At 43.5% G+C, this 22,333-nt stretch overlaps 1 protein-coding gene across 3 annotated transcripts in view; it reads left to right on the plus strand.

Moving 5' to 3' along the window:
* The window catches only part of PCP4L1 (Purkinje cell protein 4 like 1), a 40,164-nt gene that overhangs the window by 14,046 nt on the left and 3,785 nt on the right, over positions 1-22,333 (plus strand). The gene's annotated exons all lie outside the window — the stretch shown is intronic.

The following is a 22,333-nucleotide window of genomic DNA, read 5'->3' on the forward strand; positions in this document are numbered from 1 at the left end:
CAATCCGTTAACTGTGATTTCCTCTATTCAGAGAACACTGTCCACGCTCCCTTCCACGCGGCACGTGCAGGGGAGACGGGTCAAAACAGAAACTGGGAAAGACCTGTGCCATTGTTTGACTGCATTTGCAGGCATCCAGAGACAAGGATCTTCCTTTCTGAGTGAAGTCGGTATGGGCAGTGACATCACAGGCTTGGTCTTGGCAACCCCTTTCCTAGTACCCAGGATCCTGTGTTAAATCCAGCTTCTCATCTATATGCCAGATTCCAGCTCTACTACTTACTATATGGCCGTAGGCAAGTTTACTAAACCTTTCTCTGCTTCAGTGTTTTATCTGCAAAATGGGGGTAATACTGGTTGTTCTAATGATTAAATAAGATATTATATGCCAAGTACTTAGTACCCGGCACAGAGTAGGCACTCAATTTATGTTAGCTATTCTCTCTCTCTCTTTTTAAAATTTTAACTTAGAGGCCTTTTTTTTTAGAGTGTTTCAGAAAAACTAGCTTGAGAATTCTCAAGAATACAGATCAGTGAAGGGGCAGGACGCTGGAGCCGGGGTCTCAATTTAGATCTTCATCTTAAGCAAGAGCTCTGCTGGCTACCAAAAGCTGTCACCCAGGGAGCCAATTAGTGCCAACTACTATGTTTTGGTTGCCATGTCCACTAAATTCATCCTGGAAAATCCAGCTAGTCTGGGGGCTGCAGATGAGCTAAAGTGGTTTCCTGTCCCTCAGATAGTTGTGACTGTGATTACAGCAGCCTTTCAGAAAGAAAAGGAAGAGAAAAAAAAAAAAGATTCAATCTTATTTCCTTTTGCTTCTTTCAGCTCTAATATGAGAGGAGAGGTTTTCCATTCCCTCTTTTCACTGAGGTCTAGAGTTTAATGCTCCCTCCAGTGTTTCTAAATCTGAAAGTTGCAATTCAAGCCATCCCCTGGGGGTTTGTGATCTGAGGGCTATGCCAACAGGAAGATGTATGGTTAGTCTGTGCTTTTAAGGGGAAGTGCACAGCCTTTCTGTAGAATATGCTACAGGGGCTGGGATTTAGAGTGGTATTTGGTGGAGTGACAAAACTGTCACAAAGCAGTGTCAAGGAAAACAATTTGGTGTTTGAGGGGAACATCAAGTCTTGACTTAGCAGCTGGACTTGGCTAGCCTCAGTCAGGAACTCAAGTAAAATGGTGAGAGTAGGATCCTTGAATGGGAAGTAACCATCAGTTGTCTGCAGGGCTGCCCAGACTTTCAGGCTGTCAGAGTGATCTGGCTCTAACTAGCAATTTAGCCGTCAAAGTTGCCCCCTAATACGGAGCTGAGCCCGACTTTAGGGATGAGTATTTATGAAATCCAGAAACAACTACCTGGGCTTTCACAGAGACCAACTGTCTCTGAACCAGATCCCCAAAGGGCCTTGAATTCCCTTGAGGCCAAGACCCAGCCTGCTTTCTTCCTCCTGTAAAAGTTATGATGAAAAGCGGAAGTGTTGCCCAGAGCTCTGAAGCTCCTGGGAGACTCCAAGCTCCTTTATTGCTCTCAGCCCAGCCCCAGGGGTCTCCTATTTCAGGCTGAGTTCTAGCCAGGAAAGCCCTGTGCACTCTGAATCTTATGTAAGCTTCACCTCCTCCACCTGCTTATTTTCTTGCTTCAGAAAAACTGCATGAAATGAGAGGATTTGGGATCGCTTGAAGAGATTCCCATTTCAAATGAAGAGCAAAAGTTGGGAGGGGGAGGTAGTCTCCAGACCTAGAGGAAAAGTGTAGGGTCCTGGTGACACTGCTGGGGAGGGTCTCTGGTTACACTTTGCCTTCCTGGCTCTTTGCTGTCACTCAGTACTGCAGCAGAGCATTTCCCTGTGAGTGTGTGTGCTCATGCGGCTGGAGCCGCAGGCTCATCTCCAGCTTGTCTGCATTCACAGCTGCAGGCAGGACTTGATTGCTGTCAATCAGCCTGTCTCTTATAGTTTAATAACTTTTTGCCAGTTTCAGTGAAGAATGGGAAGATGCAATGGGAGTCCCTGAGGGCTCTTTCCTATGATCCCTTCTCATATGGTGTAGCTGGCTGCTTAAAGCACACTTGCAAGTTTTTCTGTGATCTTGTTGCACTTCTCAAGTGTGAAAAAGCCCAGCTGGAGGAATCCTTTGGTCCAGCAGTCATTCTGTTGAAACAAAGGTTATGGAGGTCTGATAACTAGTCCCATGGTGTCTGCCCCATAGTGTCTGTCCCCAAGCTGGCAGGGGATGGAGCATGGGACAGATCAGTTAGAAACCTCACTAGAACCAGTACTCCCTGCTTTATTATTCTGCTTGTTGTCTTCCTTGGTAATAGGAATGGAACATGGTAAAGAATCTGCCTGCAATGCAGGAGACCTGGGTTCAATTCCTGAGTTGGTCAGATCCCCTAGAGAGGGAAATGGCAACCCACTACAGTATTCTTGCCTGGAAAATCCCATGGAGAGAGGAACCTGGTGGGCTAAAGTCCATGAGGTCACAAAGAGTCAGACATGACTGAGTGACTAACATAATATATCATATTTTGGGGATCACATTCTTCTTCCTGTGCATATCTGTCTGAGTCTACAAGCCTTCTCCAATGTAAGTTTGGTCAGAGTGACATCATTCTGTTATATCTTTTGTGAACCAGTTGTTAGGGAACCTGGTAGGGACTCGGGGGAAATCCAAGTTTCTTTCTCACTGTATTTAATTATGATGATAATTATATTGGACATATAAAATAGAAAAGCTTGATATTGGAAAGCTTTCTACCTCTAGAAATACCCGTCTTCTAAAGTAAGAGAAACCGTAACTTGGTTCTAGAATTTGCTCCTCTTAGTCATCCATCCAGGTTGTCGACTTTGGCTGCTTCAGCAGGAGACTCTCTGGCTGGTCCAAGTGGATGACTTTGTCATCCTGTGACCCAGGATTATAGATGGCTCTTTTTCCTAAGCTGCAGCTGTGATCAGTTACACTTTAGAATATCACGTCTCTATAGGGTCAGGCATCCATAAGTAATGTGGCTGAAGTCCAATTATGCAAACCTGCAGTCTTTCATCTCTCCGTGGAGGGTCTGAACCCTGAAAAAAGTGATGGGTATAGGCTTGCAGAGGCAGTGGAGGAAGAAGGATCAGGTTAATAACTGTCTTTTCAAGGTAATGATTCTATAAATGCCTCCTCCTGTTTTCTTTCTGTTTTATCTGTAGTTCCAAACTGTCTTTCATGAGTCTATGTTATCATGGGAAAAAATAAGCTTAGTTTTGCAAAAACCTTTCTAGAAGAAATACAGGTAATATTTTTCATCAAGAAAATCTCAAATAATATATCAAAACATTTTAGTGATATAATTTCAGATTCATTAAGGAGCCCTAAAGGTCATCTGGCCCAGTCTTCTCATTGTGCAGACAAGGAAACTGAGGCCCAAACCTCAGCATTAGCGTCAACCATGGGCACAGACGACTGCCTTCTTATCCCCAAAGAGCTCTCCCTAAGACTGTTAGTGTGTGACCCCAGTGACAGAGTGACATGAAGGCTGCATGCAACTTTGGACAATACTACAAATACTTTATATAGGAAATCTAAGCAGGATGACTTAGTCAATCCTGAGTAAGAGAACAGAAAGGAGAGACCAACATAGGAATGAAAGCACTATTCTTCCTTGAGAGGCCTAGTCACCTTAAAAATGGGTGCAATGAATGTGCTGAAGTGGAGTAGGGAAGTTAATAGGAATCAAGGGAAGGGGAAGCCCAGAGGCCCTCTTTTTATGAATTTTTAGCTTCTGGTGTCCATCATTTATTTCCTTATGTGTAGAGCATCAAGGACCAGAAGGAGAGGTTTTCTTCAGAGAAGAAAGGAATGACCAATTCTGTGAACTCTAACGTGTTTGATGTGGAGGACCCATTGCTGAAAAGTGGGTATTTAAGTAAAATTGCTATACTTGATGATCAAACAGATGCTGAACAGTCCTCCTTTACTTGGCCACTCGACTTCCAAAGAGAGTATAGTGGCTTCCAGAGGAGAAACCTAGAAGAAGAAAAGAAGAATGTATTAGGCTGGCAAAGTAAGTGATCAATACTAAGTGCATAATTGTCTAAATCCGTACTCCAAACCCGCTGCTCAAAATGGCTTGACTTGCCCAGGATTATTTTACCTGCAAGAGTAAGCCAAGCCAGAAGCAGATCCCAAACCGCTTTCTCTGAGAAATCTGCATCTCTGCAGGTGCCTGGACCTTATCACATTCTCCTCCTTGAAGCCTGACAACTGCTTGATTCCAGGCTGACACCAGAAGGCAGGCCCACCTAGGTTTCCCAACACCCCATCCAGGGAAAAGAGGTGCCATTTACCATTCCGGTGTCCTTGGTGTTGCCTCCCTCCCACACAAAGCCCTCCAGCTGCGTGTTTGCTTGTAGGCTGTGGTGGGATTAATACGTTTATTTTGGGACATTAACGCCATGGGTGGGATGCACATTGAAGATTATAGTAATAAATGATGCTTTGGCACTACTCTCTCTCCTCCACCCCCTTCCCTCAGTATGGGGTGAAGGCACAGTTCCAAGCTGTGCGCAAAGCACCACAAATAACACTCATTAAATTGTGGCAGTCCATGCTGGGGGGAAACGGGCCGGGGCCTTTGACTCACTGCATACCGTGAGCTGGCATAAGCAAGGAATTGTGCCTGACTCCAGTGGGGGGTACTGCTATTCCCAGAAACAGAGGTGGGGTGGCTGAATGGGGAAGGACAGACCAGCGGGCTTGGGAGCTCGGACTGCTTAGATTCTATTCCTGTCTTAGGAGGCACCCGAGCTATAAGGTATTTGAGTTATGTGCCTTATGTTAGGAAAAAAAGGTGTGTATGTAGAACTGGGAGTAAGGATTCATAGTTCTTTTTCTGCTATGATCTTGAGGGTGACCTTGAGAAAGTCTTTCTGAAGCTGTTTGAGGACTGCAGCTGGTTGCTACACTGAAAGAATTGAAACAGTTCCAACGGTGCTCCAAAAACAGCAGTCTGGGGTCTTTCAGGGGCACCAGGGGATCCCAAAGGCCTTTCTAAGGATCTTTAGCACTGAACTTCATTTAACATTGGCGGGGGGACATGTCAGCAGGGATAGAAGGGTCTCTGGGGGGCTGAAGCCTCTTTGTCACAACTTGTAAGCAGATGCACTAACCCTGTCTCTCTTCCCTTTCTGTGCCTCTAAAGCAAGCAGGGAGCTTACACAACCTAGGATTTATGTCAATACTCGGGCAAGAACGAGGTGTCTGGGATTCATATCTGGGATTTTTAGGTTTCAGTCCTTTTTTAGATTTCCCTGCCCTGGATTGTAGGACAGGATTCTAAGCCCTTGTGCCTGTTCATCTGGATTACATGATTCTAACAGTACTATAATGTGTGTATAACATGCTTTTATTTGCCCAGCATCCAAGTTATATCATGCAAAAGCAGGGTACATGTTGCCCAGGTATGATGAGATGCTCCTTTGTTCCTGTCTGTCGCTGCTAACAACCTGTGATACCTCTTGAAAGACGCCAGTAGGATGAGGAGTATGGGAAAATCTGGGTGGTTTACCTTTCCTATGGTTAGTTTTAACTTGCTGCTTGGAGCAGAGGGGGTGACACTGTCTTGCCTCTTCCCTGTGACAATGGTTGCTGTGGCAACACCGCTGAAGATGAAAGAGACAAAGAAAGGAAGAACTGCAGCCTAGGAAGGGGGTGGGGCAAGGAGGGCCTAGAGTTACAGGGCACCTATTTCCAATAGTGGTAGCAAGGAAACAGCACCTAAGTTGCGACCACTTTGACTGTTTTTAGGTGCGTTGCCAAGACAATACAAACTAAACTGTCCTCTGAGGCAAGGAGTATATTTCCACAAACATCTTTGTGATACGTAGATGGATGAAAGAACTTGATCAAAGAGATGTGGTTTATTTGCCCCTGAGCACTAATCACTTCCCAGTGGTCTATGACTGGAAAAAAAAATAAATAAATAAAGGAAGGGAAAAAAGCAAATAAACAATGTGTTTGTGTCTAAGGGTTCTTTGAAGTAAAACACGAACACTGTTGGAGGTACTCTATTGGAGATGTCCTCTTGTACACCCCTGACCTGGGACTAGTTCCAGCAGGCTCCAGGACTCCAGACATGGGCAGAGGCTGTACAGAATACAATTTCTATCCAAGAAGTCTGTTGTTGGACCCTTTACCAAAGGTTTAGAGCCCTTGTCAGCATTTTTTGGGGTCACGCATTGGGAAGATAGGGGGATTGTGATTTCCAGGGTTAGTTTCGAGTAAAAAGAGATCAGTTATGAAACTCCTTTCGTACCAGAATAAGCCTCCAGGGCCTTTAGAACCATCCCAGGTATTCCCTTCTTTCTTCAGTCCCACTTAGTGAAGATCTACTCTGTGGAAAGCTCTGCTGTTTCATTCCAGGACTTGGACCATGCAATACCCTAGTAACTTGACCTGTTCTTATATTCAACCAGAGTTACCTTACTTCAGAATAATAACTATTTATGTTCATATGGACTAGACATTTTACATCCATTTTTCTAGTTCTCTTTACCTTTTAGGATAGATATTTCTCTTCTGCAGATGAGAGATCTGAGCACAGCAAGGCTAACTGCCTTCCCAATGTCACACAGCTGGGAATGGCAGAGCTGGGGCAGTCAATTCAGATCCAGGATATGAACCCAGATCTGTCTAACTCGACCTAATATGACATGCTGCTTCCACCAGGAATTTGAGGCTTAAGAAAAGTTTAATTCATGTAAACAAATATCTATTGAGTACCTACTATGTGCAAGGTATAGGTTGCAGTTACTGCTAGTGATGCACAAATGAATGGACCATGCTTTCAAGGAAATGGGTTCTGGTGGGGTGGTGAAGGTGGGGAAAGGGAGGTAAGACAAGTACACAGTAACCGAAATACAAGTAATATGAAATACACTTCTAGAGAAGCTCTTCCCCTTCACCCTCAGCTCTCTTTCGGGTAAATGCGCTTAAGTGAGGAGAAACAATGACCTAGCTTCACTGTCTCTGAACCACTACGAAATGAGGCCCTCAGCTATCTGGAAACAAATTAGATTTTAGAAAGCTAGGTGCGGTGGCAAACAGAGCAGAGCCGGAGCTCCCTTCATTCTTTCAACAAATGCTAACTGGGGACTTACCTGGTGGTCCCATGGTTAAGAATCTGCCTTGCAATGCAGGGATTGTGGGTTCGATCCCTGGTTAAGGAACTAAGATCCCACATGCCACAGAGCAACTAAGCCCGAGGCCCACGACTCCCGAAGTCTGCCCACTCTGGAGCCCGTGCCCCACAGCTGGAGAGTCTGTGTGCCATGGTGTGCAAAGGTCCCACAGGACACACTGAGGATTCTGCGTGCTGCAACCAAGACCTGACTCAGCCAAATACACAAATTGTTTTTTTAAGTGTTAGACTGAAAAAAAGACAAATACTGAGTAGATATCGTGTGTAAAGGCATTGTTCTAGACCCTGGGACTACAAGAGTGAGTAAGATACTGCTGCTACCCTCACAGAAGCTCTCACACTGAGATGAGGGAGACATTCAGTATCTAACCACTAAATTAATATGTAATTACATTAATAAAAAGTACTATCAAGGAGAAATACTAGGTGCTGTGAAAACTTATAATGAGGGACCTAGCCTAGTCTGGGGAAGCTTAGAAGAGCTTCCTGGAAGAAGGAATTCTTGAGGAGAGCTCTGAAGAATAGGAATTAACTAGATAAAAGGGAAGCAAGGGTGAACGTGTGTCAAGGTATCGAGGCGGGAAGGAACAGAGACGAGGTTACTAAGGCATCAGAGGCTGCATGATGTTGGGCCTGTTAGACCATGTTAAGAATTTTCATCTCTGTCTTAGCAACATTGCTAACACCTGGGCTCTTAAGGTGGTCTACATAAGAAACAGCCGAAATGGCAACCCACTCCAGTATTCTTGCCTAGAGAATCCCATGGATGGAGAGGCTTGGTGGGCTACAGTCCACGGGTAGCAAACAGTCGGATACGACTGAGTGACTTCACTTTCACTTTTATGCATTGGAGAAGGAAATGGCAACCCACTCCAGTGATATGCCTGGAGAATCCCAGGGACAGAGGAGCCTGGTGGGCTGCCGTCTATGGGGTCGCACAGTCGGACACGACTGAAGTGACTTAGCAGCTTAGCAGCAGGGTGGTAACAGTGGGAGAAGTGAATGGATTAAGAGAGATTTGGTAAATAAAGTTAACAGGACTTATTATTGAATTTGGATATGCAATATAAAGGAAGGAAAGGTATCAAAAACAGTTTCTATGTTTCTGGCTTGTACAACTGGATGAAATGGGGAATATTGCAGAGGGCTAAGTTGGGTAGGCAGGATTATGAGTTTAGTCTGAAACTGAAGAGTTTGGAGTTTCCATAAAACACCCAAGTGGAGACGTTTTAAAGATGGGAGGAGAGGTTGGGATAGAGATATGTGGTCTGCCCTCTGCATCCATAGGCTCCACCAACAGCAGATCAGATTTCTGCATCTAAGAAGGCAGAACCCATGGAGAGCCAACTGTACTGTGCCATTTTATATAAAGGATTTGAGCATCTGTGGATTTTGATATCCTTGGGGATCCTAAAACCAATCTTTCTTGGATAACAAAGGGAGGTTGTATATTTGAGTCCTCAGTGGCATTCTGCACTGTTGAATATGGTTTAATTATTATTCATCAATAATTAATAATAATTATTAAGTTATTTTAAAAATTCTAAATTTTATTCCTCAGTTGCACTGGCCACATTCCTAAGTATTCAGTAGCCCCTTGTGTCTAGGGAGTGCCATATATTAGATGGCACTCTATCATTTCAAAATACTTCTATTATTGCAAAAAGTTCTGTTGCAGGGGTCTGCAAACTTTTCCTGTAATGGGCCAGGTAGCAAATATTTTGGGCTTGGTGGGCCATGTGGTCTCTGTTGCAGTCACTCAACTCTGCTATTGTGGTGCCAAAGCAGCCACAAGCAATACACAAACAAGGGCATGCCTGTGGTCCAGTAAAACTTTATTTAGGAGAACAGGCTGCAGACCAGATTTAGCAGTCAGCAGTAGTTTGCTGAACCTTTGTTCTGTTGGATGGTTCTGGTATAAATGATAAACTGAAGTCATAGGTACATATAAGATCATCTGGGAAAAGAGAACAGAAGAGAGCCTAGACCTAAACCTTGAGAGCCTCCAATACTTAATGTTGGCAGAAGTATCCAGAAAGAAAAAAAAAAAACAAAACAGGAAAAACTGTGATGCCCCAGGAGCCACGGAAAGAATGTGTGTCAAGAAAGGTGAAATGAAAAAAAAAAGAAAGGTGAAATGATTAACACTGCTGAATGCTTCAAGAGGTCATGCCTCAAAGAGCTGAAACTTTGCATTTGATTTAGTATCATAGAGAACTTTGGTTTCCTAAAGACATTTCAGTGGAGAAGGAGTAGAAGCTAGGTTGAAGTGGGCTGAAGAGTGTGTGGGACATAGGGAAATGGAAAGAGTAAATGTGTTGAGGAGGCCAGTTATGAAAAGAAGAGAGACGTGAGCGATCCTGGCCCTCACCCCCACCCCAGTCACCTTTCTACTCTGTTCCTCTCAGTCTTTGCTAGCTTCTTGACCTCTCCTTAACCTTTTTATCTCCCTTAATAAAAAAATACAGTATAATTTACTTGAAGTAAAATGTACCTTATCAGAGTATAGTTCTGTGAATTTTAACAAATATATAGTGATATAAACACCACCACAATCAAGATATATGCAGTTCCATCATTCCCAAATTCCCCCAGCCCCCTCCACAGTCACCCCTCAGCCCTTAGTAGTTGCTGGTCTGTCTGCTATCCCTATATTTTTTTCCTTTACAAGAAATGTCACATAATTGGAATCATACAATATGTGTGTATCCTTTTGGGTCTGGCTTCTTTCACTTAGCATGATGCCTTTGAAGTTCGTCGATGTTGTGTGTGTCCATAGTTCATTCCGTCTTTAATTGCTGAGTAGTATTACATTGTATGGATGGATTGCAGTTTGTTTATCCATTCCTCAGTTACGGGACATTTGATTGTTTATACTTTTTGATGATTACAGGTAAAGCCATTATAAACATTCACTCGACAAGTTTACATGTAGACGTAAGTTTTAACTTCACTTGAGTAGATACCTGGGAGTGGGATTGCTGGGCTGTATGATAAATGTGCCCTTAGGAAACTACCCGTACTCCCTAAGGTGGCTCAGAGGTTAAAGCGTCCGCCTGCAATGCTGGAGAGCCGGGTTCGATCCCTGGGTTGGGGAGATCCCCTGGAGAAGGAAATGGCACCCCACTCCAGTACTCTTGCCTGGAGAATCCCATGGACTGAGGAGCCTGGTGGGCTACAGTCTATGGAGTCGCAAAGAGTCGGACACGACTGAGCGACTTCACTTTAAGAAACTGCCACAGGAACTTCCCTGGTGGTCCAGTAGTTCGGACGGCTCCCCACTTCCACTGCAGGGGGCTCGGGTTTGATCCCTGGTCAGGGAACTAAGCTCCCGCTTGCCATATGCTGTGGCCAAAAACTACATGAAGAAAATTTATTAAAAAAAAAAAAAGAAGAAAGAAACTACCACAGTAGCTATACCATCTTGCATTCCCAGCAATGTCTGAGAATTTCAGATACTCTGTACCTTTGCCAGCATATGGTATTGTCATAAACAAAACAAACAAAAAACCCAAAGCAACAATAACAAAAATTCTAATTAGGTATATAATGAGATCTAATTGTGGTGTTAGTGAATTTCTCAAGTGACTCACGATGTTATACAAATTTTCATGTGCGTATTTGTCATCCATGCATCCTCTTTGGTGAAGTGTCCAAACATCTTGTCCTTTTTACAGATTGTATTCATATTATGGATATTTGAAAGTTCTTTATATATACTGGATACAAGTCCTTTGTCTGATTTTTGATTTGCAAATATTTTTTCCAGTCTGAGGTTTGTCTCTTCATTCTCTTAGAAGTGTCTTTCAAAGAGCAGTTTTAAATGTGTGTGTGTGTGTGTATTTTTTGGCCATGCCAAGCAGGCATGTTGGATCTTAGTACGTCAACCAGGGATCGAACTTGTGCCTGTTGTAGTGGAAACATTGTCTTCTTTTTTTTTTCCCCCTTAACTTTTAATTTTATATGGGGTGCAGTTGATTAATAAACAATGTTGTGATAGTTTCAGAACAGTGAAGGGACTCACCCATACATATACATGTATCCATTCTACCCCAAGCCCCACTCCCATCCAGGCTGTCACATCTCATTGAGCAGAGTTCCATGTGCTATATGAAGCACTGAGTTTTAACCAGTGGACTGCCAGGGAAGTCCTAGAGCAATTTTTAATTGTGACAAAGTCCAATTTTTATAATTTTTTTCTCTTATGGGTTGTGCTTTTGGTGTATCTAAGAAATCTTTGCCTAACCTAAGGTTGCAAAGATTTTTTTCCCTGTATTTTCTTCTAGAAGTTTTACAGTTTTAGGTTTTATATTCACTTCAAGTTAATTATTGTATAAGGCACAAAGTATAGATTGAGGTTTTTTGTACATGGCTAGCCAATCATTCTAGCACTATTATGAATGGATCACCCTAAGCTTTCAATACTGAGGTTCCTCCAGGGTTGGTCCTAGATCTGATTCTTTTCACTCTAGTGGTGTGGCTGGAGAAGGAATTCAAATTGATATAGACTTTTTTTTTTTTTTTGTCTTAGAGAAAGGACGAGGTTTTATTTATAAGTGAAGAAAATTGATTGTAAAGCTTCTTGAGAAGGAGAAAAGGGGAATGGGCTCTAAAACTCAAATGGAAGGACAAGATATCATCTGAATGCTGATAAATGCCCTGGAAGGAGGTGTGGGGTGGGGAAAGGGAGGATGTCGCTATGTCTCTGCAGTCTCAATGCCTGAAGACAAAAGACTCCTAAGCCAGAAGGCCTCTCCTTCTCCTCCTTCCCCACACGAAGGGGGAGTCCACAACTTTGAAAAGCAGAGGAAACAAAAGTTACTCATGGGGAATTGGCAGCTACTGCCAAGATGATCAAATGGAACATTGGAACACATCAGGCCCAGAGGTGAGGAAAAAGGGAAGGCAGGCAGGGAAAGAAACGAGGGCCCTCTAGGGAAACACAAGAGTTAATGGGCCTCATAGTTGCTAATTAGTGTTTGGTGCGTATTGAGAAGTAAGAAACATTTAGTCCTCTATGGGCAGTGAGGTGGAACTGAACCAAGCTTCAACTCACTGGAAGCTTGGAATAACAGGCTTCAATGTACGCAAGGGAGTCATTTGGAATGGAAACCAGTAGGATGATCCTGCACATGGAATTCTCAGAATCTGAAAGGCTAGCATCTGGCCCTGGGGGTGAAGAACACACAAACAGGCTATGGCTAACCCCCAGGGGTTCGCCTGGTGTGTGTCAGGAGGCCCACTGAGCAAACATTAAAATGAAAGCCAAGAACTTCCCTGGAGGTCCTGTAGCTAAGACTCTAAACTCCCAAAGCAGGGGACCCAGGTTCTATCCCTGGTCAGGGAACTAGATCCCACATGCTACAACTAGAGACCCTGCATGCTGCCATTAAGGCCCAGCCAAATACATAAATATTTTTTAAAACTGTATGTATATATTTTTAGAAGATGAAAACCAGAGTCAGTGTGGTTTGCTCAACTCTCAGAGTAGGAGTCTGAATCAGTAGGCATGGTCTGGGGTCAGATTCTTAAATTACAAATGAGCTCTCCCCATACTGGGAGGACGGGGCCCTATAGAGTGGTGGTCTGAGGTCAGATTCTTAAATTACAAATGAGCTCTCCCCATACTGGGAGGATGGGACCCTGTAGAGTGGTGGTCTGGGGTCAGATTCTTAAATTACAAATGAGCTCTCCCCATACTGGGAGGACAGGGCCCTGTAGAGTGGTGGTCTGCAGCCTTTCTGGCACCAAGGGCTGGTTTCATGGAAAACCGTTTGTCCACAGAGCAGGGGTTGACGGGAGTGGGGGCAGTGGTGGGGATGATTCAAGTGCATCACATTCATCGTGCACTTTATTTCTATTATTATTACATCAGTTCCACCTCAGATCATCAGGCATTAGATCTGGAAGCTGGGAACCCCTGCTCTAGAGTGTATACCAAGGAACTGCTGAGGACTGTGGATTGGGAGAGTAGTTCTTGAATACAGCTGTCTAACTGTGGAAATGGAAGGAAGTCATGATCCCTAGGACTTTCCTGCTTACCCAGGGATTGCTCTGCTGTGCGGGAGAACTTGTCTAATTCAGTTTCATGTTGGACATGCTTCTCATGTGGTATGTGTGTACAGCATGCATACACATGCTTATGTCTTTGGCTGGAGACTCGGATATAGCATAGCATAGTGTTCAAGAGGGTGGACTCTGGAGTTGGACTGTCTCGGTTCAAATCCTGTCTTTGCTACTTCTTAGCTATATGACCTTCAGTCAGTTCAGTTCAGTTCAGTCGCTCAGTCGTGTCCGACTCTTTGTGACCCCATGAATCGCAGCACGCCAGGTCTCCCTGTCCATCACCAACTCCCGGAGTTCACTCAGACTCATGTCCATCGAGTTGGTGATGCCATCCAGCCATCTTATCCTCTGTCGTCCCCTTCTCCTCCTGCCCCCAATCCCTCCCAGCAGCAGTCTTTTCCAATGAGTCAACTCTTCAGACCTTCCAATGAACACCCAGGACTGATCTCCTTTAGGATGGACTGGTTGGATCTCCTTGCAGTCCAAGGGACTCTCAAGAGTCTTCTCTAACACCACAGTTCAAAAGCATCAATTCTTCGGCACTCAGCTTTATTCACAGTCCAACTCTCACATCCACACGTGACCACTGGAAAAACCATAGCGTTGACTAGACAGACCTTTGTTGGCAAAGTAATATCTCTGTTTTTCAATATGCTATCTAGGTTGGTCATAACTTTCCTTCCAAGGACCAAGCGTCTTTTAATTCCATGGCTGCAGTCACCATCTGCAGTGATTCTGGAGTCCCCCAAAATAAAGTCTGACACTGTTTCCCCATCTATTTCCCATGAAGAGATGGGACCAGATGCCATGATCTTCGTTTTCTGAATGTTGAGCTTTAAGCCAACTCTTTCGCTCTCCTCTTTCACTTTCATCAAGAGGCTTTTTAGGTCCTCTTCACTTTCTGCCATAAGGGTGGTGTCGTCTGCATATCTGAGGTTATTGATATTTCTCCCAGCAATCTTGATTCCAGATTGTGCTTCTTCCAGCCCAGCGTCTCTCATGATGCACTCTGCATATAAGTTAAATAAGCAGGGTGACAATATACAGCCTTGACATACTCCTTTTCCTATTTGGAACCAGTCTGTTGTTCCATGTCCAGTTCTAACTGTTGCTTCCTGACCTGCATATAGGTTTCTCAAGAGGCAAGTCAGGTGATCTGGTATTCCCATCTCTTGAAGAATTTTCCACTTTATTGTGATCCACACAGTCAAAGGCTTTGGCATAGTCAATAAAGCAGAAATAGATGTTCTTCTGGAACTCTCTTGCTTTTTCGATGATCCAGCAGATGTTGGCATTTTGATCTCTGGTTCCTCTGCATTTTCTAAAACCGGCTGGAACACCTGGGTAAGTTAATTAACCTCTTCTGGATCTTAGTTTTCTTATCTGTAAAGTGAGACTAGTAACGTTACCTATCTTATAGGGTAAGAATTCAATGTGTTATATTGTAAGAATTCAACGTGTTAAGGTACTTAGAAAAGTGACTGATACAAAGTATTATATATATATGTATGATTTTTAATAAGATGAGCTAGTGAAGTGAAGGTTGCTCAGTCATGGTTGACTCTTCGTGACCCCATGGACTGTAGCCCACCAGGGTCCTCTGTCCATGGGATTTCCCAGGTAAGAATACTGGAGTAGGTTGCCATTCCCTTCTCCAGGGTATCTTACCAACTGAGGGATCAAACTTGGGTCTCCTGCATTGCAGGCAGGTCCTTTACCATCTGAACCACCAGGGAAGCCTTAAGATGAGGTTGGGAGAGAAGATGAGGTAGCGTGGGATTCTAAAGTCTTTTGATTCCCTCCAGTTCCCTGAGATGGGTTCTACAAGGACATGGAACGACTTGCTAAGCAATTTAACTGTCATTATTTCTGAGGTCGGAAGAGCTCAGTATTGAAAGAAGTGGAAGAGCACCTGAGAGTTAGTAATCCATGCCAGGCCAGAATGAGAGGCTGAGAGAGAGCGCAGCTGAGAAACAGATGCTCACCTGTCACAGCTCTTGTGGGTTAGACTCGATCCTCTGCAGGTGTGAAGTTTTGTGAGAGACACTCATAGAGCATGTGATTCACATAGAGTGGACCTCCATGCCCCCTTGGTTTGCCTAAAATATGGTTAATCTGATGGCTTCCAGATAGATGCACTAAAGGATCTTTATTCACCTAAAATTGCTGAGTTCCTAGGAGATACACAGGAGGGTTAGGGCAGGGACCAGAGACCAGTAAAGGGCTGAGTATGACGTAGAGGGTGGGAGCTGACAACTTGTGATTTAACTGCCCCCAACCCCCACACCGCACCAAATCACTAACCACTAAATCCAGAAACCCAGAGTGTTTGGAGCAGCTATTTTGAGAACTGGCTGCAGAGGGTGCAGGGAGGAGGGGCAAGTTGAAGCTCTAACATATTACATTTTAGAAGGTATGAGAGAGATTTCAAGGAGGATTGTATAGGAGTTTTCTTCTTTTTAGAACCCTTTTCTGCTCTCCCTAGTGACCTTTCATAAATTTAAGTCAAATAGAGCTGAGAAGCCCTGGGTGACCAGACAGCTGCTGTGCCATGGCTCCATTCCAGGGTCAGTAATCTCAGGAGAGACTCAGGAAGGCAACAGCTGGCCCGGCAGAGGGAGAGGGGTGGCCTGTGTGGTTCAGTCCTGATACACCCTCCTGCTTAGTGGATTCTCAAGGTTAGCTGATATGGGAGGGAATGTAGAGGAAGAGACAGCTACTTGAAGGGAGCTATTTAGAATCGGAGTCCAGATTTTCCTCCAAAGGGAAGGGATGAGAGAAAAGAATTGGTAGATTAAGGGAATGGGCTTAGAGAGAGAGAGGGAGGGAGGGAGGGATAATAGTTAAAGCAAGGATCAGATTCGGGGATTTGCTGGTAATAGAGAAAGTAGGATTTGAAGTCAGAGATCATGGGACTACAGAACTTGCCTCTAGACCTGTGACCCTCTTGTCTGGACTATTGAATGTTATCCTATTACTAAACACCCCATCCATGTCATGCTTTTGCAGTGTGGATAGACCTCTTGTGATGACACTGTGGCATCATGGAAAGTGTCACCTAGCTAACTACTGGATCATTATATTGATCGTGTGAGAAAAATTTTACTGTAGAAAGACAGGAAGACCATGGGAAAACAAAGAGTATTGAGTGGCCAGTCTCCCAAGAGTCTCAGGAATAGCCCTTCCTCTTGTGAAACCTTTTTTTTTCTTTTGTCAAAGGGGGACAAGGAGGAATTCTATAGGGTTTGGGGAACAATTTGGTGCATGTTCTTTCAGATTTTTAAATAAAAATGTACATATACATAGATAAACAATTTATAACTTTTATAAAAATTGGACCATATCAACTTGTAATCTCCTTTCAAAAACATTAGAGCAAAAATTAACACATTGTAAATCAACTATACTTACATAAAATTTAAAAAATAATTTAAAAATTAGATAGTTATTTTATAACTGTCTGCTATCTCCAGTACTTTGCAAGATGTTCAGTTCAGTTCAGTTCAGTTCAGTTCATTTCAGTCGCTCAGTCATGTCCGACTCTTTGCAACCCCATGAATCGCAGCACGCCAGGCCTCCCTGTCCATCACCAACTCCCAGAGTTCACTCAGACTCACGTCCATCGAGTCAGTGATGCCATCAAAGGACAAATAAATCACAAGACTTGAAAAAGCAGTGTAGATGTAACCAGTATATCCTTTGAAAATCCCATCTTAACCCTGGTGGTTCAGTGGTTAAGAAAGTGCCTTGCAATGCAGGGGACATGGGTTCATTCAGTCCTTGGTCTGGAGACTAAGATCCCACATGCCTGGGAGAAACTAAATCAGCACGCCACAACTGCTGAAGCCCTCTCGCTGTGGAGTCCCTGAGTAGGCACTGCTAGAGCCTGTGTACCTCAACAAAAAACCACATGTGCTGCAATGAAGACCTGATGGAGCCAAATAAGTAAATAAATAAAATCACACATGGTCAATAAAGCAATCTTAGTTTGGCCCCACTTTTTAATATCCAAAAGGATGGGATTGTCCATTTACCTAAGAATTCTTAAATCTGTAATTTACTTTTAAAGACACTTTCCCTATCAAATACAGTACAGCATCAGTGTTTTATAATCATAATTTTTGTTTTACCTTATTTTCTTTTTTAAAAACCATTTATTTATTTGACTTCCTTGAGTCCTAGTTGTGGCACTCGGGATCTTTGTTGTGATGCAAGGAGCATGTGGGCTTGGAAGCTGTGGCTTGTGGGCCTAGTTATTCCATGTCGTGTAGAATCTTAGGTCCCCGACCAGGGATTAAACCTGTACCCCCTGCACTGCAAGGCAGATTCTTTACCACCAAGGAAATCCCAAAGTGTTATTTTCTTATTTCCCTCTATCTTTTTATTAGAGAAGTTTTTCAGAGTTGAAAGAATTGTTCAATGCACATCCATATCCTTTCCACCTAGCCTCAGTAATTGTTAATATATTGGCATATTTCTGTCAACATGTGACAGTATTCGATCTTGTGGACGTCGTACGGTGGTTAAGAGTGTGGAGTCAGTGTGCCTGGGTCCCAGAGCCAGTTTCATTGTTTTCTGGTAGTGTGGCTTGAACTTGGGCAAAATCTTCAGTGTCTCTAAGCCTGTTTCCTCACCTGTAAAACAGGATGACATCTCAGAGATTTCAGAGGATGGTATGGGATAGGATTTGGCACATAATAATTGCTTGGGAAGTATTATTTAGGAACCTGTCCTATTTGCTCACTCAGCCTGGAAGATAGGGACACTATCTTGACTGGTTTTCCTTTAAATCTATGCCCATTAACTTCAAGTGAGCCCTGCGGGCTGCCTGGTCGTCCTGCCACATCTCACCAGTCATTCACTCTTAGCTTTGTTTAATGACTATTTCACTCAGTCACCTCTGTCCTCTAATCTTAAATACTTTCTGTCCCTTCTTCATTCTTAGCTGACGAGTGTGCTTGCGTCACTGAGAGAATAGAAACGGAGAGAACTTTCATAGATTCCCGTTAGTCTTGCCACCTTACTGCCATCTATACCCCTATTCTGTGTCTTCATTCCTATATTGTGGATAAACTGTCCATAGCTCTGTTTAAGGCCAACCTATTTACTTGTGCTCTAGATCAATTTAGTTTTGCCTGTTCAAGATCACTCTAGTACTTATGACTTCTGTCTTCTGCACCGTCAGGTTTTCCTTCTCTACTAAATCATTCCCATGACCCCACATCTTGTCTCAGCTACTGTCCAATTTCTCTGGGTCTCTTTGAAGCAAAAGTCTTTGAAAGAGCCATCTTTATTCATACATCCATCAACAAATCCAACTTATTCTACCATGAAAATTGTCTCAAGCTTATCACCTCTCTCACTACCACCCTAGTCCAAATACCCACGATCTGACCTGTAAGATCCTTGCAATTGTTTCCCCTCTTTCTTTCTTGCGTCTCTCTAATCTGTTCTCCACCCTACACTCAGTGATCCTTTAAAAACACATCAGACCATGTTTCCTTCAGCATCAAACCTTGTGATGCCTTTTCATCAACTCATAAAAAATCCAGGACTTCCCTGCTGGTCCAGTGGTCGGGAATCCGCTTGCCAGTGCAGGAGACATGGGTTTGGTCCCTGGTCTGGGAAGATTCCACATGCTGCGGGGCTGCTGAGACTGCACACTCTAAAGAATGTGCTCTGCGACAAGAGACGCCACCGCCATGAGCGGCCCATGCACTGCAGCTAGAGAGCAGTCCCTGCTTGCCGCAGCTGGAGAAAGCCCACATACTGCATGAAGACCGAGGGCAGCCAAAACTAAATGAGTAAGAAAAAAGAGGGGGAAATCTATCTTTCCCCTGGTCCAAAGACATTCATATTCTAGCACCTACCCACCTTCATTTCCTATACCCTCTCCCTTTCTCACTCAAATCCAGACGTGCTGATTTTCTTTCTCTTTCCCTGAACACACTAGGCACAAAATCTGCCTCAGTGACTTTCCACTTGATGCTTCATCTGCCCCCAAGGCTCTTTTAGATATTCACCTGACTGGCTCTTATATGTCATTCAAACCTCTATGTCACTCATCAGAGAGGCCTTCCTAGACTACTCTGTTTTATTTTCCTTCTTGGCGCTTGTCACTAACTGGCATAATTGTTTAATGAGTTCAGGGACTTATTAATAATTTTGCTCATTTCTGTATCCCTAATATCTAGAACAATAATTGACATATACTGGGCAGTGATCTATTTGTTGAATGAATGAATCTTGTGTTTCTTCTATACCCTTTTCATGTATAGAACAGTGCTAAACTCAAATATAAGTCCGTGATAAGTATTGATAAAAATACGGTGGAAACAGCATAATCTACAGAATTGATGCTTTGAAACTGGTGGTGGAGAAGATTCTTGAGAGTCTCTTGGACAACAAGAAGATCAAACCAGTCAATCCTAATGGAAATCAACCCTGATTATTCATTGGAAGGACTGATGCTGAAGCTGAAGCTCTGATACTTTGGCCACCTGATGCGAAGAGCCTACTCATTGGAAAAGACCCTGATACCGGGAAAGATTGAGGGCAGGAGGAGGAGGCGACAGAGGATGAGATGGTTGGATAGTATAACTGATTCAACAGACATGAGTTTGAGCAAACTCTGGGAGATGGTGAAGGACCAGGAAACCTGGCATGCTGCAGTTCATAGGGTTGCAAAGGAGTCAGACACAGCTTAGCAACTGAACAACAGCATAACATAAGCTGGATTCTATAGCTTCCTAAAGTAGAACCCTTATATCTGGCAGTCATTTAACAACGATTTGCATCTGTAAAATGAGGGATAATATTTTATACTCCATTGAGCTCTCCCAAGGATGAGATGAGAAAACATTTTAGAAAGTACCAGTTTCTGTATTTTGAAAATAAAGTACTCAAAATTGTGAAATAAACAAACTCTAAGGGGACCCAGAAGCCTACAGGAGTGACTGTTTCAAGATGAATTGTACCTTGAGCCTGAGGAATGAGCAGATGAAGCAGTTCTATTGATAAGATTCTGAGGAAGGGGAGTTACTATTATGTTACATCTAACTCTCCATCTGAGCAGAGAGGCTGGCAAGAAGCACACATACGAATTGACAAGTCTCACTTCGTGTTCATGAACTTGGCCTTGTGAGGGGTCTTAATGCTTCCCAGAAATCTTACTACTGTTTCCTAATCCACTCACTTTCCTCCTCTCCTAGGTGAGTATTTCATCCCTTCTTCTCTGCACTCCTCCTTCAGTACCTCTTCTTGCCTCTTGAAGGATCACCTTGTTACCTATTTTACTTCAGATACAGAAGCAATTAGAAGAGACCTTGCAAATGTTCCCCCTTGCTGTATCTGGGTTCTTGTGGCTCTGCTTCTCCTGCAGTTACTCTGGATAATCTGTTCTTGGCTCCTATTCAAGGCTACCCCTCTACTCATGTGCTGAATCTTTCCCCCTTTCTCCTGCTCCAGCAATGAACCTCTTTCTCTCCTACAGTTTTTCCTTCTTTACTGGATTGTTCCCACAAAGCACAAATATTCTGTAACTTCTGCTGTCTTAAAATCTTCTTATGACCCATGTTCCCCTCAAGCCACAGCCCCCATTCTTATTTCTTTGGAACTCCTTCTGTATCTGCAGCTTTAATGCCTGTCCTCCTTTTCTCTTAGGAACACACTACAATCAGATTTTTCCTCCCTTCCTCGACTGTAACTTCTCTTGTCACTGTCCCCAGTGATCTCCCCGTAGCAAAACCCAGTGGTCAGTTCTTGATCCTTATTTTACTAGGCCTACGTGCAGGATTTGACACAATCACTCTCGTCTCCATGAGACAGTTTCTCTGTGTGCTTCTCAAGTACTACAGTCTCCTGGCTTTTCTCCTGGCTTCTTCTCCATTTTTTTTTATTGACATTTTGTCACTTCTATACCTTCTAATCACTGGAACACTCCAGGATTTGACCCTGTTCTCTTCTTTATTCAAACTCACTTCCTTGGTGATCTTACTCAGTCTCATGGCTTAAATACCAAACACATGTTAATTTTGCGTAATTTCTATCTCTGGGCCAAGACCTTCTCTTTAACTCATTTGAATATTCAACAGTGTATCAAAGCAAATGCTGGATCCTTCCATAGGCATCTCAAACTTGTCCAAAAATAAATCCCTGGATATTTTCCCTAATACCTGCTCTCCCTGCTGTCTTCTTCATTTCAGAAAATGGCAATTCCATTGTTTTTCATTTCCTCAGCCCTAAAACTGTGGAGTCATCCCTGACTCCTGTCTCACAGTGCCACTTATCCAATCAACCAGTCACTTTAGTCGTAGCTCAAAAATAGTGTCTGAGGGTTCCACACCTGTGGATTCAATCAACTGAGGATTGAAAATATTTTTATAAAAATTCCAGAAAATTCCCCAAAGCAAAACTTGAATTTGCTGCAAGCCAGCAACTATTTATAGAACATTTACATTGTGTTAGATATTATAAGCAATCTAGAGATGATTTAAAATATATGGAAGGGTGTGCATGGGTTATATGCAAACATTACGCCATTTTATACAGACGTGTGCATCCATGCATGGGCTTTTGTATCCTCAGTGGTCCTGGAACTCATCCCTTGTGGGTACTGAGACACAACCGTATACCAGAATTGAGCTACTACTCACCGCTTCCACAGGCTTCCCAGGTGGCGCTAGTGGTAAAGAAGCTGCCAGCCACTATGTAAGAAGCAGGTTTCATCCCTGGGTTTGGAAGACCCCCTGGAGTAGGATATGGAACCCACGCCAGGGTTTTTCCCGGGACACAGGAGCCTGGCAGGCTACAGTCCACAGGGTGGCAAAGAGTCAGACACAATGGGTGACTGAGCGCACCACTCTCACCGCCACCTTGTTGATCCAAGCAACCATTGTCTCCTGCCGGGTCTTCTGCAATAACCGCTCAGCAGATCTTTCTGCTTCCTGCTGAGTGCCCCTTATGTGCAAATTGAAGGTCTCTAATGGCTTCTCCTCCCTCTTTTTTTTTTTAAAATTTTTATTTTTACTTTATTTTGCTTTACAATACTGTATTGGTTTTGCCGTACATTGACATGAACCCGC

The sequence above is a fragment of the Ovis canadensis genome, chromosome 1, assembly GCF_042477335.2.
Source record: "Ovis canadensis isolate MfBH-ARS-UI-01 breed Bighorn chromosome 1, ARS-UI_OviCan_v2, whole genome shotgun sequence".
NCBI classification, from domain to species: domain Eukaryota; kingdom Metazoa; phylum Chordata; class Mammalia; order Artiodactyla; family Bovidae; genus Ovis; species Ovis canadensis.